Source organism: Schistocerca americana, chromosome 11 (assembly GCF_021461395.2).
Source record: "Schistocerca americana isolate TAMUIC-IGC-003095 chromosome 11, iqSchAmer2.1, whole genome shotgun sequence".
NCBI classification, from domain to species: Eukaryota; Metazoa; Arthropoda; class Insecta; order Orthoptera; family Acrididae; genus Schistocerca; species Schistocerca americana.
The window spans coordinates 129,584,954-129,605,254 of record NC_060129.1 but is presented as its reverse complement, the minus strand read 5'-3'; the positions used below and the strand labels follow the sequence as shown (position 1 = coordinate 129,605,254).

The following is a 20,301-nucleotide window of genomic DNA, read 5'->3' as shown; positions in this document are numbered from 1 at the left end:
AGCATCAGTGCGGTGGAGGATATAGGGGGAGGAGTGGATAGAATGGTGGGGCTGGAGAAAGGTTTCGTTCAAGAGGAAGGTGTCGACCTGGTGGTGGGAGAGGGTGTGCATGAGGAGGTATTTGTTGGAACAGAAGGAGCGAGTGTTCTGGAAGAGGATGCGAGACTCGTGCCGCGCCATGACGGGAAGGAGGGGGGGAAGAGAGGGAAGGGAAGAGACTTAAACTAGGGTGTCGAGGCGGGTGAAGGTGAAGTGGGCTTGGTTGTGGGAGTAAGTGGCGAAGGTGTTCAGGTGGAAAACAGAGCGAGCAGCGAGGGATATTTGTTGGAAGGTGTGCGGGCGCTGAAAAGGGTGAATGTTTTGGAGTACAACGGTAATGAACCGGATGATGTCCTCGGCCGTGGGGGGTGGACGGAGGGAATTGTTAGGATGGACAGGAGGATCGACGGGACGAACTGGGACTGTAAGTTCAGGGGTGGCTGGAGGGGGTTTAGCTTTACACTTGTGGGAGTATGTGGGATGGGGGCCATTGCAGGTATTACAGGAAGGAGGAGCAGCGAGGTTGGGGCAGTTCTTGAGAAAGTGGGAGGCCTTGCAATGGGGACAGGTGGGGGGGTTTTTGCAGTTGGGAGTCAGGTGGTCATTGTACATCAGGCACCGTTGGCAACGGTAGGATTGGGGAGGGGATTTGGAGGATTCAACAGGGTGGCGACGGTGGTATATCAGGGCACCCTGGGTGAGGAGATGGTCTATGGACGGGGCGGACTCTGAGAATACCCGCATGAGGTAGGTGGGACCAGAGGCATTGTGGATACGGCGAGCAGAGCGGATTTCCAAGTCCGGGTGGGAGTTCAGTTCTACCAACACTTCATCCTCTGTGATCACCGGGCTGAGCTTGGTGATCACAGCGGTGTAGGTGGGGGGGCGACGGGGAGGCTGGGGCTGACGAGGAGTGGAAGCGGAAAGGAAGGGTGTCAGAGAGGTGTGGGGGCCAAACATAACTCGTGGGAGTTTTCGCAGGAGGTCTGTGTGAAATGATGGGGACGGGGACTTGATAAGGACTGAGTCCCTGCGGGGAATGAGTTGGGAGATGGGAGCACCAGGTAAGTACTTTCGTATTTCCTTGGTGAGGGTACGAGCGTCGAGGAACTTAGGATCGGGAGTGGACAGGACAAAGGTGTGGAGGGTGGGGGCCAAGGTAGGGGTGGCAGGAGGAGGGGTGGTGTCCATGGTGACGACAGGGGGAGGGTGAGGTGGCGTTGATTTTTTGTGGGAAGTGGCGGGAGCAGAGTCGGTAAGGACGCGCTTTTGGGGTTTTTTGGAGACTGGAGGCTGGGAGGAGGGGAGAGGGACGGGGAGGAGAGGGAGGTGGCGGGTGGCAGATCCCTGTGGCGTAGTGGAGGCACCGGGAGAAGCAGCTGGTTCAGTGGTGGCGATGGTGGCTCAGCGCAACGTGATGCGTGCGGGAGATGCAGAAGACGAAGCGACGGGGTCGGTGAGAGAGGGAAGCCAACCACCTGAGGGGCGGCAGCAGAGGCGGCAACAGAGGCGTACGTGAGGGCGGGGGTAGTAGTGGGAGCTGTTGAGGTTGTGGAGGCTGGAGGAAGGGTGTAGAGGTGTGGGTATACAGCAGGGGAGGAGATAGGGGGGTGGGTAAGTGGAGGAAGGGAAGGGGAGGTGGAAGGAGGGAGGCCAGAGGCGGCACTCCAGGAAGTGACGGTGGGAGAGGGGGAGGGGGAGGTGTAGATGACGGTGGAGGTGGGAGTACTCATTGCAGACGAACGGCGACGGACAGACGGACGTGCAGCAGGCGGCGTCGGTGTCGGCGATGGGCAGCGGCGAACAGCAGGCGGCGTCGGCGTCGGCGTCGGCGGCGAACAGACGGACGAACAGCAGGCGGCGGCGGCGGCGGCGGCGGCAGCGGTTGCGACGACGGCGATGGACAGCCAGCAGGCGGACGGACGAACGAACGAACAGCGACAGCAGCGGGCAGACAGACAGACAGACAGACAGACACACACAATCTTCGAAGACGGAGATTCCACCCTGAGAGTAGCCCAGGCTTTGCAATCTGACGCTTTCGAAGGAGGGGATCCAACCCTCTAGATGTCGACTACTACTTGCGATTGCATTTATACATAGCATTTGCCGTAAATAGTAGAAACGAGTATGAAGCTGTCGTCAGGAACCATTCAGTCTAATTCTCACTCACGTGATTATCATTAAAGAATAAATATATTTTTTATAAATAAGCTTTCCTTAAACGAATCGTCCACGAATATCCGAACAGGGGCCGGAAACCCGACTTTTACGTTAGGCAGGTATCGAAGAACGGCCCTGCTCCTGCCATCATCAACAGATGGCAGCACAGTAGCCACTCTTGCAATTGCTGCAGTGTCGATTCTTTCTCCCTTCAGTTTTGACTCCAGTTTAGAAGAAAGAGCGAGTTGAATGTTATAATTAGGGTCTGAACGTGTTCGCCAGATAAAGATAACAGAATACCGCCATATGCATTAAGGCAGTTCAAAGCAGCTGCATGAAAAACGCTTTCTGCTGTGATGCAGCTGCTTGAGGAAATGGCGTTGTCACCTGAAAGTGGCAACCTCCTGTATCCTGATGTTCTCCAAACGAACAAGCCTCCATCTGATGCCTCTTCCTACCGTCCTATCTGTCTTAAATCAGTGTTCAGCAAATTCTTGGAATCCATCCTTACCCGGCGCATTCATCACCACCTCCACCAAAATCACCTCCTTCCTGACACCCAATGTGGCTTTAGACGTTCCTTCTCCGCCGATGACCAAGTCCTCCACCTCACTCATTTCCTCTCCCTCCAGCTAAACTCCCATCGCTCCGCCGTTTTTGTCTCCCTTGACCTCGAAAAGGCCTACAACCGTGTCAGGCATCCCGGTCTCCTGTTTAAACTCCAAATCTATGCCATTCCTGTCAGCTACATCCGTCTGATGGCCTCCTTCCTCTCCCGCCGCCCCTCCTATGTTACCATCCATAATCCCAATCCACGCACCTTCTACCCCTCTGCCGGTGTGCCCCAGGGTTCTGCCCTCTCTCCTCTCCTCAACCTCCTGTACATGGCAGATATGCCCCAACCCCCCTCTCCAGTACACCTCTTGCAATATGACGATGACGCCACATTCCTCGCCCTCGCTCATACCCTCCAACGGTCCCAATGCCTTCTCCAGAATCACCTTGTCCTTTTTGCCGCATGGTGTAACCAGTGGCTCCTGAAAATCAATCCTTCCAAGACCCAGGCAATCAGCGTAGGTCATACCACTCACTTCTTCTGGCTCCTGGATTTCTCCCTTACCGTCTGCACACGTCCTGTCCGCCTCACCCCCACCCTCACCTACCTTGGCCTCACCATTGACTGTCACCTAACCTGGATCCCTCATATCCACTCCATCCAATCCAAAGCCCACAACCGCCACCCACTCATCAAACTCCTCTCTGGCCGGACATGGGGGTTGTACCCCTCTACCATCCTCCACACCTACAAATCCTCAATCCGTCTCATCCTCTGTTATGCCAGTCCCACCTGGATATCTGCTACCCCCAAATTCTGTAAGTCCCTCCAGATCCTTGAGCGTCTTGCACTCCCCCTCGCCTTCTGTATACGCCTCCCGTCCCCCACGTGGATCCTCTATGATCTCATTCCTTTCCCCCATCTGCTCCTATTCCTCGAACACATCCGCATACTCTACACCTCCCACCGCCTTGATCCCCCTCACACCCTGGTTACTCCTCTCCTCTCCCATCCCTGCCCCCTGCCACATCTTCACTTTTGTGTCCCCCTACGCTCCATCTCTACACCCTTCATCTCCTTTACCAAGGTGGCTTCCATCAACTCCCCCTCCCTGATGATGCCCTCTCTCTCTCCATTTATCCCTCCTATCAACTCTGATCCTCGACCCCCTCCTTACCTCTGTCCTTTTCGTGGGCTCCCTCTCCCCCCTTCCATCCTCTGTTTTCCCCACCTACCATCTCTCTGCCTCCCTTCTCACCCCCGAGTCCTTTTGCATTTCCATCCTCTGCCTTTTCCCTTTCCCTATCGCGTCTGCCCTGCTCCTCCCCCCCATTATGAGTCCTCTCCCTCCTTTGGTTCCTCCCCCTTTCGTTTTTCCTCTCCTCCCTCCTTGTTTTACCCTCCCATCTGTCCAGACCCCTCCCCCATCTGCCCTCGGCTATGTTGTGTCATCTTTGTGCCGACATTTTAGTGCAGTGTTTACAGTGAGTGTTCAGTGTTGTGTCATTTCCGAAGTATTGTGAACAGACATCATACTGTCGCTGGGTGTGATTTTTATATCTCTTGCGTACAGAAACCAGACTGTGGCCGTGTTCTTTAATTGTCTGTTTACTATGTTACATGTTTGCTTCTTGTGTATTTTATTAGCTTTGCCAACGGTTTACTTTATGTTTTAGCTTTGCACAATTTTCCACCGTGTCACAATTTAAGTCACCGTTTTATCCCCTGCTTTTATTGTTTCTTATCTTCTTCTTACGTTTTAAAAAGTCTGTAGGCTGCAGAGCAGCGTACTAAGCTGCTGCCAGCCCGCCCCCTTAGGGGGGAATCGAAATTCAATAAAGGAAAGAAAAAAGGAATGGAAGTGGCAGACACTAGCGGTAGACATGGCGTTATGGATATGGAATTCATCATAAGAATAAACCTGGTGTCAAAAAACACAATCGCGATGATAGGTCAGAAGCACTAGCAGACGTACACTGGTGTTATTACGGTCTTGGAAGTAGGTCCTACTTATGTATTAGCTACATTAAATAAAACTTTATGATGTTCAATTCTATTAAGAGCCACCAACCTTTTTCTTAATAACGCTTTAGCTACGTATTTTAATTTAATTTCAAAAATGCTCTAGTCACAGCCTCTTTATTGTTGAGCTCTGATTGTCGCTCTGTTAATACGCGGAATGAAAATACCTAAGGCTGCAGACTGTTCCATAGTAAAACAGGGTTAAAAAGAGGGCCGAGAAATAGATTGTTCTTAATGTTTTTCATAAGTTTACAGAGGTAATCAATCGGCTTTGAACTTTTCTGAGGGACTGTATTAGACACAGTGCAGTTACACATCTAAACTGCAGGTTTCACTGAATCGGTAGCCTGCTGTGGGCGTTTGTTCCCTGGTTACAATTTCCCCATAGTCATTTTTTTTCTCATTCAATTTGAAATAGCTACATCTCGTAATTGTAGAATTCATCATAACTTTTTATGAATAATGTACGAATTCTTGTTTCTAGTTACATATTGCATGCGAAATTCCCGTTTTTATTGGGTATATAAAGTCTGAATTATCGATATTTTATGAATAACTGTTAACAAAAGTTGCTTAAATTAAGAAAACATAACAATATAATTTTTAAGACAAAAATGAAAAATCAAACACTTTTTATTTGAACTATCTTCATCGCTTCATACCGCAGATGTAGATAAGCCTCGTAGAAACATGAAAAACAAATATTTTCACAGCATCGAGCATGGCATACAGATTCTGGATTTTTATATTTGCCACTGTACCATTACAATATGAATTCAGCAGAACTGATCTGCTGCCAAATTAAGGGAGTTGGCCCAAGAACTAACAAGACTTGCCAACTGCCAGACGTAGACTACTGGTACAAATGCACGCAGCTTTTTCTTACGTCGCGCCGAACGCTGGCGGGATACAGAACGGCTCGTCAAAAAAGAGGAAAATGGGGCGGCTGGTTGGCTTCGTGTATTCTGATGTCGATAGGGTTGTTATCAACGTAGCAGGTGACACTTCCAGAACTGAAATGTATTTCTCCGACTCCAATAACGCAGGAGCTAAGAGATCACCAGATGACTGACTGTAATAAATACATTAGTGGCTTCAGTGTTCAACAGTACGATGAAATCCCTGCAGTATGCTTTTACATTACACACAGCTCGCTATGTTTAAGTTGGAAATTTTCATCACTCTTGTTTGCAATTAGAACACCATGTCAGGTGACAACAATTGCATTTCATGCTTGCCGTCTGGTGCCTGAAGAAGTGAGCGGTAGTGGTGGAGTTTCTCCAAATATAGTTTCATTCTCTTTAAAAATTAAATGACATTCGAAGCTATCACCGCTGGCTGGCCAGTGCTGTCCAAGTTTGATGCTCCGGTATAGCTGTTGTTCCGCATTATCGCTCAGTCTACGTGCGTGTAACACAACATAAAACGTATCCTTATGATCGTACTTGACTGTACTGGTCTCAGCTTGGATTCCGCCCCACGTGAAACAAGCTCCAATTAGATTCAAGCAAACGTGCAAGATTACATGGTGTAGTGATTACATCAGTTTTATTCTTATTATGAACAGAGCATAATTAAGCTGTGCTGTCTTCCAGCATCGTCATTATATCAGACCGGCGAGTGCATTGATAGACGACATTCTTTGGAGGCAAACGACCGATCTGAATACTACACGATTCGCGTTATAACATTGCCCCGATTGTGAGAGCAAAACATAGATAAAAATAATCTCAGGGACGTATGAATTATAATGTGATTGATTAAAGTATGAATTATAATGTGATTGATTAAACTGCGAATGACCGCTAACAGTGTTCGGCCATGACCCCCAAACAATCCCAGAAACAACTTCTCTCCAATACAGCCCGAAACTGCACTAAGAAATGCATACTAAACTCATGTGTAACGTGAATAGAAAGGAAAGGGATCTTCAAATGAAACACGGCTACTTAAGATGAAATTGACATAATTATTTCACAAAAGCACACATGTGACACTACACAGCTTATCTCGGTACCGCAGGACAAAAGGGAGAGGGGAAAACAAGTCGCCTTCCGCTTTTTTTTTTTATATCGTTAGACAAACAAGCGTACCTACTACATTTTGTTTCAATATTATAACTCAAAGATACTTCTTTACAAAATAATCCATAAATAACTAGAAATACATCATCTTATTAGTACATCGTTTCTTTCAATTATATACAAATTTATTTTTATATGCAAAATTATTTACGATATTTTCAGGCGATAATGAAAACTAGGGCTACTTCTTTATACATTTATAATGTAACATTTCAGCACGCTATCTGAACGTTCGTGAAGGGACGTGGCGGGACCGCATGTGATGACCAGTTATGAAAGAAAATGTAGCACTATGGATGTTCGGACATACAGCCACCTACATTGTTGAGAACAGCGATGCTACATCCTCCGAATATCTGTCCTACGTTGAAGGGGAATATTTTCGGTTGGCGCGAGATGACAATCAACGGAAAACATTTGGCAACATGCTGCATATCATGACCATGGAATCCGCGCAAGTACTCTCGATTGCTGCTCTTAACCCATAACCGACACGCTATAGAAGAATTCCGCACAATGCTATAGCCTGTTCATGTGCGTGATATAGGTGCGAGACTAGTTATAGAAGTGGGCAGCATGGGGGAAACAGGCACATGGATCAAAGGCACTTCATTAAAAATAGGAACAAATCAAACGTGACATATGCTTAAATCTATGTCATCCTGACGATGACGATGGGGGCTATCGTCGAAAGCTCGCGATTTTATCACGAATTGATGCGGCAAGAAAACCGAGAACGTTTTACACATAAATGCCGTTGCGAAAGACTTTTTTCTCATGATGATTAAATTCAATCCGCTATTTATCTTCAACTAAGGAATTTTGTTACTTACCAAGTCAGAAGAACGACGAGATCCTATCTATTTCTTCATTTCCATATCATTATTTTAAAAAATTGGGCAGTTGACAAAAGGCTGCCCAAGCACTACATTTGTGTATATGGGAGAATTTATCTAATTAGTAGTTACTTTATTATATAGAGTGGTGCGAAACATGCAGATACATTTTACACTGTGACAGGGGAAAAAGAAGAAAAAGGTGCACCACCAACAACTTGTGCAGATTGGTCAAAAATTTAAATGAATGCAGATATCGACAGAAAATGCAAATTTGTAAACTTTGGTGGTCGATGAATGAATGTGTGACGCTGCAGAGCAATTTCAACGCGCAACTGGCGAAGGTAGTAAACGAGGGACTTGTCGGCAGGAAAAAATACAATCTTTACGAATTTCATTCTGTGTACTCTTCTGGACAGCAACTATGCCTGGCAGACAGGTACGTAGACACTATATGCAGATGTCATCATTTGGGAGACTTGTTGGGCTGAAAGAAGGCAGTTGGAGTAATAGACGAATCGCTCGACATCTGAGGGGGAGTGATGCCACTATTTTCCTATGTTAGCAGGAATGGGTAAACAGTGGCCAAACATAGCATCAAGAAGGAAGGGCTTGACCTCGGGAGATGACAGAACGTGAGGTCGGAGCAGTCATCAGAGAGACACTCAGAGCGCCGGATTTATCATTATTGTCGAGCTGACGTGCAACTGGTACTTCATTTACTGCAGGGACCATTAACAGGCGGCTCACAGAAAGGGGCTGTGTTCACGCCGCCCCTGTACAGCATCAAGCTCGTATTCAGTGGTGTCGGGCACATTCGGCCTGGAATCTCATTGAGTCGAGTAGAATTGTCTTCAGTGATTAGTCCCACTTCAAACTGAGCCCCGAATACCAACGAACACGTGTCTGAAGATGCTGCAGACAGTGGTGGGATATCAGACAGACAGTCCCGCCATACGGGAACACAATCAGGTGTTATTGTCTGGGGTGCTACTACATTTCCCAGGGTATTTGACAATCTCTCTGTTCAACCAGTTCTCACACATCTGGACTCAATAAAGGGACATAGATGGTTAATTTACAGCCTTTCCCAATCGTACTTCACGATATCTTCTCGCTTGCAAAAGGATGCGCAAAGTACAGGGTTATTACAAATGACTGAAGCGATTTCACAGCTCTACAATAACTTTATTATTTGAGATATTTTCACAATGCTTTACACACACATACAAAAACTCAATAAGTTTTTTTAGGCATTCACAAATGTTCGATATGTGCCCCTTTAGTGATTCGGCAGACATCAAGCCGATAATCAAGTTCCTCCCACACTCGGCGCAGCATGTCCCCATCATTGAGTTCGAAAGCACCGTTGATGCGAGCTCGCAGTTCTGGCACGTTTCTTGGTAGAGGAGGTTTAAACACTGAATCTTTCACATAAACCCACAAAAAGAAATCGCATGGGTTTAAGTAAGGAGAGCGTGGAGGCCATGACACGAATTGCTAATCATGATCTCCACCACGACCGATCCATCGGTTTTCCAATCTCCTGTTTAAGAGATGCCGAACATCATGATGGAAGTGCGGTGGAGCACCATCCTGTTGAAAGATGAAGTCGGCGCTGTCGGTCTCCAGTTGTGGCGTGAGCCAATTTTCCAGCATGTCCAGATACACGTGTCCTGTAACGTTTTTTTTTGCAGAAGAAAAAGGGCCCGTAAACTTTAAACCGTGAGATTGCACAAAACACGTTAACTTTTGGTGAATTGCGAATTTGCTGCACGAATGCGTGAGGATTCTCTACCACCCAGATTCGCGCATTGTGTCTGTTCACTTCACCATTAAGAAAAAATGTTGCTTCATCACTGAAAACGAGTTTCGCACTGAACGCATCCTCTTCCATGAGCTGTTGCAACCGCGCCGAAAATTAAAAGCGTTTGATTTTGTTATCGGGTGTCAGGGCTTGTAGCAATTGTAAACGGTATGTCTTCTGGTTTAGCCTTTTCCGTAAGATTTTCCAAACCGTCGGCTGTGGTACGTTTAGCTCCCTGCTTGCTTTATTCGTTGACTTCCACAGGCTACGCGTGAAACTTGCCCGCACGCGTTCAACCATTTCTTCGCTCACTGCAGGCCGACCCGTTGATTTCCCCTTACAGAGGCATCCAGAAGCTTTAAACTGCGCATACCAACGCCGAATGGAGTTAGCAGTTGGTGGATCTTTGTTGAACTTCGTCCTGAAGTGTCGTTGCACTGTTATGAGTGACTGATGTGAGTGCATTTCAAGCACGACATACGCTTTCTCGGCACCTGTCGCTATTTTGTCTGACTGCGCTCTCGAGCGCTTCGGCGACAGAAACCTGAAGTGCGGCTTCAGCCGAACAAAACTTTATGAGTTTTTCTACGTATCTGTAGTGTGTCGTGACCATATGCCAATGAATGGAGCCACAGTGAATTTATGAATCGCTTCAATCATTTGTAATAGCACTGTATATTCACGTAAAAGCTTGCAAATAAACAGCAGTTTCCCCCTACGAAACATACACTATGTGATCAAAAGTATCCGGAAACCTGGCTGAAAATGACTTACAAGTTCGTGGCGCCCTCCATCGGTAATGCTGGAATTCAGTACAGTGTTGGCCCACCTTCAGCCTTGATCACAGCTTCCACTATTGCAGGCATACGTTGAATCAGGTGCTGGAAGGTTTTTTCGGGAATGACAGCCCATTCTTCACGGCGTGCTGCACTGAGGAGAGGTATTGATGTCGGTCGATGAGGCCTGGCACGAAGTTGCCATTCCAAAATATCCCAAAGGTGTTCTGTAAGATTCAGGTCAAGACTCTGTGCAGGCCAGTCCTTTAGAGGGATGCTATTGTCGTGTAACCACTCCCCCACAGGCCGTGCATTACGAATAGGTGCTCGATCGTGTTGAAAGGTGCAATCGCCACCCCCGACTTGATCTTCAACAGTGGGAGCAAGAAGGTGTTTAAAACATCAATGTAGGCCCGTGCTGTGATAGTGCAACACAAAACAACAAGGGGTGCAAGCCTTCTCCATGAAAAACACGACCACTCCATAACACCACCACATCTGAAGATTGCTGTTGGCATTACATACGCTAGCAGATGACGTTCACCAGACATTCGCCATACCCACACCCCGATCATTGGATGCCAGATTGTGTACCGCGATACGTCACTCCACACAACGTTTTTCCACTGTTCAATCGTCCAATGTTTACTCTCCTTACACCGAACGGGGCGTCATTTGGCATTTACCGGCGTGATGTGTGGCTTATGAACAGCTGCTCGACCATGAAATCCAAGTTTTCTCACCTGCTGCCTGACTTTCATAGTACTTGCAGTGGATCCTGATGCAGTTTTGAATTCCTGTGCGACAGTCAGGATAGATATCTGCCTACTACACATAACGATCCTCTCCAATTGACGGCGGTCTCTGCGAGTCAACAGACGAGGTCGGTCTGTATGCCTTTGTGCTGTATATGTTACTTCTAGTTTCCACTCCACTATCACATCAGAAACAGTGCACCTAGGTATTATGTTTAGGAGTGTGAAAATTTCACATACAGACGTATGACACAGGTGATACCCAATCACTTGACCATGTTCAAAGTCTGTGAGTTCCGCGGAGCGTCCCATTCTGCTCTCTCATGATGTCATTGATATGGAGTACCTGGCAGTAGGTAGCTGCACAATGCAGCACAGAGCAGGTTGATGTGGTGAATGGTATCTGTGGATCTGAATGCCATCATAAAAATTAGAAATCTAGATTCCAGATTAGTATTATTTTGTCAAATAAAGGGCGCTCAGCCCAATCATGTCGATTTGTCATACCACTCCCAGCATCATTGTACATACATTTATCCCTTTGCTGCCATGGATTAAGTAGCTAGAATTGTCTGTGATTGCTGTGTGTTTTCGCACTAAGAAAAGCCCGGCTTTCCGTTCCAATCTATCACGTAGTCTTTTGGCACTCTGCGCAGCACTCAGAATGGGCCTGTATGTAGTTGGTAGAAATCAGACACGTGTTCTTCAGACGATAGTTTCGTTGTTTTGTCTGTCAGTAGCTCAGCAGAGTGGGAGGGGAAGAGCAGAGAGGAGCTTAAACAAGTGTCTAGGCATATGAAGATAAAGTGGGCCTGGTTGTGAGAGTAAGTGGCGTAGCTATTGAAATGGAAGACGGAGCAGCAGCAAGGGAGATCTGCTGGAGGGTGTGGGGATGCTGCAGTGGGTGGATATTCTGCAGAACAATGGTCAGGAACCAGATGTCTTCAGCTGTAGGGGGAGGGTGGAGGAAATTGATGGGATGGATGGGCTGGTCAATGTGGTGAATGGGGACAGTGAGCTCAGGATTTGCATTTGGAGGAGTGGGTAGGGTGGAATTCGTAGCGGGTGTTGCAGGAAGGACGAGGCCAAGGTTAGGACATTGTTTAAGGTAGTGGGAGGCACTTCATGAGGTAATGATGGATGTGGGGCAAGTAGAGGTGTAAATGATGGTGCTAGTGGGTATGTCCATGATGGAATTCGTTGTCCACTGGCAATAGGAGTCACTGAAATGGGGAAATAGACAAATATGGAGGGTGGCTGTGATGAGGACAGGGGGACGCCGGCGGCGGCGGTGGTGGTGGGGAGCACCGGGCGGCAGCCGGCAGACAGATGGCAAAGACACCTTGAGAGCAGCCCAGGTGGCATAATCCTCCGATTTGGAAGTGAGGGGATCCAACCCTCGACATGTTAATTTTTTCCCCTTACTGAATGTCAATCCCCCCTGGCGATAGATGTGTAAAGCCGAAATAAGAAAAGAGAAAAAAAAAACCACATTATGGGAAGATAAAAAACGATATAAAAAGGCAATAAAACAGTGACTTTGTTAAAAACAGTAAAGTGGCGGAAAAGTTGCAGAAGTTAAAACAGAGAAAATATGGGGTTGGTGAAGCTAGTGAAGACATACAGAAAGTACACAGGCAAAATTTAAAAAACATGGCGATGGTACGTTTTCTGTTTGCAACGCGCATGCGTGTGAGCCCACCGGCGACTGTTTCATCAAACCTAATCGTACTTCTCCTATCAACACCACCAAGAAACAAAGCTTCACAACGCCTGTTGTGACGTCACAGCTCTGCGACTGAGTTCAGAAACTAGCACTGAAGTAGCGCAAGGGAATGCACATTCGCTATTTAACTAATGATAGAAGTAACGAAAACAATGAAACCTTCAACTAAGAGAGTAGTGCATACTGTATCACCTAGTTTGTAAATGATGAATTGTGGCGTAACACGATCGAGTGAAAAAGATTTATATAAATATTGGATCCTATATCTTCAAAGGCTGTTCATATAGTCACAACTACCTACATTTTAGAATTTTAAGCACTTATAGCGTCACCTTGCTGCTGATTAGATCTTACAATTAGGTAACCAACGCAATATTTCGACTACCTAATGAATAATGATTTTCCTTGAATACAAAAAAATAAATAAATAAATAAATAAATAAATAAAAAAATTAAAAAAAAATACACTAGGACCTTCAAAATTAGCCTACAAATAAAACAAATCATTAATCCTATTTTTTCAGTCACCACTACCTACTTTTTATGCGATGCAAAATTTTAAGCACTTACAGCATTGCCTTGCTGCATATTCGATTTTATAATTAGGTAACCTTCCACATCATAGTTTAGACTACATAAGTAATAATGATTTTCCTTGATTGTTAATAAAATTACGCTAGGACCTTAAAAATTCACCGCAAATAATGTAAATCATTTATTACAAGTTTTTTCATTTAATAATTTATGAAAAAGGGACATGTGATACTTAACAAGCTTCACTTTAATAAGTAAACGTCCAGAAAACATTTATTTCACAATTTTTTGTGACAAGGAGTCTGATGTCAAGACTTTTTCATTCTTTTGTAAATACTTACATCTTTTGTCACACACACATCATTCTTTCGTTTTACAAAGTTGTTTAGTAAAATAATTGCACTGCAAGTCAATATACAATGTATGATAGGTTCAAGAGTGTGACCTTTTAAACAATGGAAACCAAGAAGTAAGTCTTTTGGCACATTAATGGCTGCTTCTCTCACAAGCACATTTCTTTGATTTACTTGTTGCAGGAACAAATTTTTCCTTTTCTTTAAGAATTTTTTGTAGTGTTAAGTATAAATAGGAAACACATGTGACTACATCACTGCTTGGGTATGTTAAACCTCCCCTGTCATTTGCCATTATCAAATCATCTGCTTGTCTTGTTTCTTCGGATGTTACAAACCCTTCACAATATGGACAATTTATTTTAGATGCACTTGGTGTGAGCAATATAATGGAGTAATGGCCAAGTGTTTTCGTCTATTTCATCAACATCACTATCATCAACTACTACATTTAATAGCTCTGGGTTGTCGATATCTTGAAAGCCTGGGATTCTACAACAAGCAGCATCAACATTATTAGGTCTAACAACAACATCACCAAACACTTTGGACTTTAATACAAGAGAAAACATACTCTGGGCCCTTAATTTTCCTTCTGTTTCAAATACCTGCCTTAGCGATACATGGTAACCTCCCCCATTAAGTTGGTGGTATTTCCCAAACCTGTCCTTCAAACTGTCTGTCTGTATTTTCCCAAAGAGCAAATATGTTCTCTTCTTCTCACACAGCCAGTATTCACTAAAATCAATAAAGGCTGCAGTAGTATGTTTGAGAGCAAAGTGTGTTTCTCTGGTCAATTTCTTTCCTCGATTGCAATCTTCCCATGAACACAACCACGAGAGAAAGTTTCTCAAAAAGACATGAATATGGTTTGAATTGAGAGTAATCTGTTCTTGGTAAACATTTCTTAGCCTTTTACCCTTCAGCAGCGTTTCAACATTTAATATCAAACCACTGACTTATTATTTTTACAAATGTGGCAATACTCTGCCAGTTTTCAAATTCTTTCTTGCACCTAGTTGTTGCATTGCAACAACTGTCATGTTATTAAAAATACGCAATGCTATTTTCACATTTTTGCCGTTCAAAAGAATCTGGATATAGTGACTTAAGTGTTAAAGTGCTGCCTTACTGCAACAGTTCAACTTTTTCTAGTAAATATAGTCCCTTCAGTGCTGTAACAGAAGCAAGACCTACCTTCAAGCTATCACTAAAAGAAGGAAAGCATATAATTTGGTCCTTTTCATTACCCCAGTTGTTCCGTTTACATTTTAAAATGTGTACAGTATCCACAAAATAGTAAAGTGGGCGGTCTGCAGAAGTCTGCTCAGGATGAACCTATTTTATCTGTACACTAGGAGGGAGGGGGGGGGGGGGAAGAAAAGTATGAAATAGATTTCTTATTAATAGCATTATTGTCAGCTACTACTATTACCTGAAATCCCACTGCTTCTAGTTTAATTGAATTGTGTGAACTGGGAGAATATGCACCACATCTTTGTACACTGAATGCATACTCTGGATCATAAAAACATAAGCACAAGTTGCACACAAAACCACATCTGTGTTAAAAGTACCACCTACAACATTGCCACCTTTATAGTCAAGTTGTGACTTTAAATAAATCTCATCCATCAACAGGACAGTTTTATCATTCACAGATAAAGCACAAACTTTTTGTGGTATGTAACTGAGAAACTGCTCACTCTGAAGCTCAATGATTGGGTTAGTTGGAAGTTTACTGCAAAGTTTTGACAAAGTGCTGGGAATTGGAATGGAAAAATTACGAGCACTCGTCAAAAACCTATATGCATGTGGCCTGATAGAATAAGCTAATGACCATAAAATCATTGAAACACTCCCGTACCTAATCTCTGTTGGACTATTAAATCTTGGAAATGAAACTTGTTCCTTAAAAAATTTAATTTTATGCTCACTTCCTGGTAATTTTTATTACAAGTTTTCCAAAATGTCTTCAATGCAAGACAAACTTGCCTCAAATGGAGCCTCATTTATATGAAACATCACATACAACTCTTTCAAAATATTGCTAACTGTACCAGTATCACTTACTTGGTTTGGTAATTTAATCTTACCAGCACAATTTAGCTAAGCTTCCTTCACAAATGCACTTAACACTAAATCACTATTTATAACGACATGACACACAACACTTAGATAAGGAGCATCCTTTAACACAAGACACAAATTATTTGATTTGGTTACCGTGACCCAGTTACTGTGCTTTTCACAATCAGATAATTTTGATTTAAAATCTTCTAAACTAGGAAATGAACTCTTCTCCATCATTTATTGTGTGATTCCACACTCTGCTCAATGACTTTCTCAAGTGCTTGGTTCTCCAAACATTCGCGCCTCTCTGGATCTTCTCGAGCTGGTGCTTGTTTTGAAGATAAAGACGTAGGTCATCCTGGCAACTTTGATGGTACAGCATCTGCAAATAGAGAGAGATAAACATGAGATTCGTATAGCAATGTTTCATAATCTTAGATATTTAACAATATCGTAAGAAAATTAAGGAACCTGTACATTAATCTGAAAACTGATTACAAGTACCCTTTACGATCAATTTTCACGAACGTTTCTTTAAACGTGAACGGTCCAAAGGTGCTGTAAACTGTAAAGAGTTTGCCAGTTTTGGGTCGTAAGCACTGGTAATTTTCTCAATGTCGTCTGCAGTGAAATGCAGTTCACATATCTGAAAAGAAGCATATATTTTACTGTTAACGTAAAGGCAGAATGTAAACCGACAAATGAAATCTAACTGAGGACTGCATAAAGTGAGCTTAAAAGTATAATGCTTCGTTATAGATAGGCTATTGATTTGAATTTTCAGTTCTGTAACATAACAGTATTAAAGAGTAACAATATAGAAATAAAGTTAAATTACAGATACTTACAACGAACTGTTTACTGGGTTCCCAGTCATTCCTATGAAATGCAGCGAACCGTTTCAATCTTAATGCTTCATCAGACGGGAATGAAAAGACGCTAACTTTTAAACCGTTGTCGTAGTTTCCCCTACAACAGGGCGTACAGCACTTGTGTGGCATTTTGAGCAGATGCTCAATAACAATCCGAATCGCATATGGCAGTGAGAACAAGATTTCCGCCACAAATGTTACGAAAACAAAGCCAAGCTTTCAGTCACTGCTATGAAAACAAACCCATGCAATGACCACGCTTCCAAACATGAAACACCGCTTCTACCACAGATAGCACTGCTCAACCGCAGAACGCCAACGTCACAGCTCCCACAGAATTGTGTGCGTAAGTTTTGTTTTTAGGTGTAGTAGCTACAATGCGACTCGTTTTCGGGCAGTCACGAATCGCAGACGGAGCTAAAATGATCGCCATATTTTCTGAGGTGGCGCCTCGCACTGACATCTGTTGGCAGCGCCCAGCAACACGGAAGTATTCAAGCGCTGCTTATTTTACTTTACAAGTTCAGCACGAAAATATTGAGAGTAAGAAACAATTCCGTAGTTATATCAAGTATTTATTTCCATACTGCTAATAAAATAGCAATAACCACCCTCGCCCTTGGTTTGTCTGTAAAGAATATATTTTATTCCCACAAAATTTCTTGGTAAGGTATTATTTAGATATGGCAACTTTCTGCTCATAGTTGGGTCGCATTCGAGGGTTGGATTCCCTCTCTTCTTCATCGAAGAGTTTCACTGCCTGGGCTACTCTCAGGGTGCGCCTTCGACGTGGACGATCCTTGCCGTGTCGTCTGTTTGCCGTCGCCGCCTTCCGGTCCTTGCCGCCGCCGCCGCCGCCGCCGCCGCCTGCCGGGGCTCGTCGCCCGCCGCCCCCGCCTGGTCGCCGCCTGCCGGTGCCCGCCACCGCCGCCTGCCGGTGCTCGCCGCCGCCGCCGCCGCCGGTGCCCGCCGCCTGCCGGTGCTCGCCGCCGCCGCCGCCGCCGCCGCCGCCGCCGCCGGTGCCCGCCGCCGCCGCCGCCGCCATCCGGTGCCGCCTGGTCGCCACCATCGCCGCCGTCCTGACCCTGGTCTACGGCCGTCTTCGTCTTCATCCGTCTTCGTCTTTGTCTGTCCCCGGTTTCTGTCCTCTCCTCTTCGTTCTGTTCGTTCTTGTTTCTCTCTCCCGTCATGTCCGCCCCCACCACCACTGTCACTACTACCACCACCGCCATTGTCTATACCTCCCCTTCCGCCGCCTCCACCACTATAACTTGGTGTGCCCAGTCCCACCTCCCTCCTTCCATTCCACCTCTCCTCACTGTCCCTTCACCCTCTATCTTTGTCGCCCCCTCTCCCGCTTCTTCCTCCCGCTCCTCTCGTTCTGATCCCTTCCCCCCACTCCCCCAGCCTGTCACTGCAGCTCCAGCTCGGGTGGTGGCCCGTCGGGCCACTGCCCACGCCCAGCTCTCCCCGTCACCTTCGCCATCACCGCCGCCTCTGCCGCCGTCATCGTCATCGTCGCCTTCACCGTCACCGTCACCATCTCCGGCGCCGACTCCGGCCCCGGGACCTGCCCCTCCCCGCCACATTCCCGTTGTTCCCATCCCCCACACCTCCTCCACCGCCGTCAAGCGCCCCGGTGGCACCCCTGCTTCCTCTGCTTCCAAAAAGGCTGCACCTCGTCCTCCTTCCCCCACCCTTGATGCCATGGAAGTCTCCCCGCCTGTCCCTGCCCCCTCATCCTCATCCTCTCTCCCTTCCTCCTACCGCTACCTCCTCTCCCGTCCTGATCCCTCTCTCCTTGAAGCCCGGAACCTCACCCTCTTCCTTCGCCAGCATTGTCCTGGTGCCCCCATCTCCCTCCTCACTCCTCGCCGAGATTCTGTTCTCATCTCCTCCCCCAGCCCAACCCTCCATACTGACATCCTCTCCCGTCTCCCCATCACCCGTTTTGGTCCCAACGCCTCCCTTACCCCTGCTCCTTCTCCATCTCCTACCCGCCAACCCCAACCCCCGCGTCGCCCGCCGACCCTCACCGCCGTGATCACGCGGCTCAGTCCGTCGATCACGGAGGAGGAGGTGTTGGCGGAGCTCCAGGCCCATCCCACGCTGGAGGTGCGGGCGGTCCGCCGCATTTTCAACTCGGCCGGCCCCACCCGCCTTATGCGGGTTTTCTCTGAGGACGCCCCCTCCATTGACCGTCTCCTGAAGGAGGGTGCCCTCCTCTTCCACCAGCGGTACCAGGTCGACCCTTCCCGTTCCCCTCCTCAATCCCTGCGCTGCCAGAGGTGTCTGCGCTATAATGCGCACCCCACAGCTGAGTGCCGCGAGGCCCCCACCTGCCCGCATTGTCGGCAGGCGCACTTCCTCCGGCAGTGCCCTAACCTCCAATCCCCTCCCTCCTGTAATACCTGCAATCTCCCTCATCCCACCTACTCCCAAAAGTGTAAAGCCCGACCCCCTCCAACCACTCCTGAACTCACCGTACCTGTCCGTCCTCTGGACGCCCCCACCCCTCCTGGCAATTCCCTTCGTCCCCCACCCACCGCTGAGGACATCATCAGGTTCCTCACCATCGTCCTCCAGAATGTTCATCCCTTTCAGCGCCCTCACACCCTCCAGCAGATCTCCCTTGCTGCCCGTTCCATCTTCCAACTCAAGATGTACGCCACCTACTCCAACAACCAGGCCCATTTCACCTTCTCCCGTCTTGACACCCTCGTTTAAATCCCAGTCATGGCGCGACAGCAACGTATCCTTTTCAACAACATACGCTCCCTTCCCGCCAACAAAAACCTGTTCCTGCACACCCTTGCCACCCACCGCGTGGATGCCTTCCTCCTCAATGAAACCTTCCTGCAACCCCACCACACAGTCCACACTTCGCCCTACCTCCTCCACCGCTCCGATAATCCCCTCCCGATTGCGCGTGGCGGAGTTGCCATTGGTCACCACCGCCAGATCCCCGTTCGGCTCCAACCTCTCCTTCCCGACCCCACCGAACACCTGATCCTTAGTCTCTTCTTCCCCGGCCTTACCGTTACCTGCGCCACCATCTATGTCCGCCCCAACGCTCCTATTCCCTTCGACTTCCTCTCCCACGTCGATCGTACCTTTTCCTCCTACGTGATCGCCGCCGACCTCAACATCCATAGTCGTTCCGCTGCCCAGTTACGGCGATGGCATCGGTTCCTCTCCACCCTTCAAGGTGACCTCGTCCCCATCCCCCGGCATACCCGTCCTGAATCCAACTCCACTCCTGATGTTATCCTCTCCTCCCCCAACCTCCTTGGCCGTATCACGGTGGATGTCCTGGAGCCTATTGGTAGCGACCATCTCCCTGTCCTCCTCACCGTTTCAGACGGTCGTCGCCCTCGCCCCGACCCTCGTACTGACCCTCCCCCTAAGTATGTCCACGACTATTCCCGAGCCGACTGGAATGCCTACCGGGATACCCTTTCCACCCAGGTCGATAGCCACCCTCTCACCTACCACCACCCTGACGATGTCACCCATGCCGCCTCCTTTCTCCAGCGGACCTTGTCTGAGGCCGTGGAGGCCCATGTTCCTACTGTCGCCATCCACCCCCACCGTCCTACCTTACCCCCACAGGCCGTTCTCCTCCTCCGTGAATCCCGTCGTCTCTACCGTGCTTTCCTCCGCACGCGTGACCCGGACACACTACGACGCCACCGGCAACTCCAG

The 20,301-nt window shown here is 47.2% G+C and overlaps 1 long non-coding RNA gene across 1 annotated transcript; it reads right to left on the bottom strand.

The window, feature by feature from the left end:
- Positions 1–15,346: 15,346 nt before the first annotated feature.
- LOC124553773 lies at positions 15,347–16,933 on the bottom strand. Its single transcript, XR_006968131.1, has 3 exons — positions 16,573–16,933; positions 16,229–16,370; positions 15,347–16,106 (listed from the first exon to the last, which is right to left on the bottom strand). It is a non-coding gene; the product is annotated as an uncharacterized LOC124553773 (long non-coding RNA).
- Positions 16,934–20,301: the final 3,368 nt, after the last annotated feature.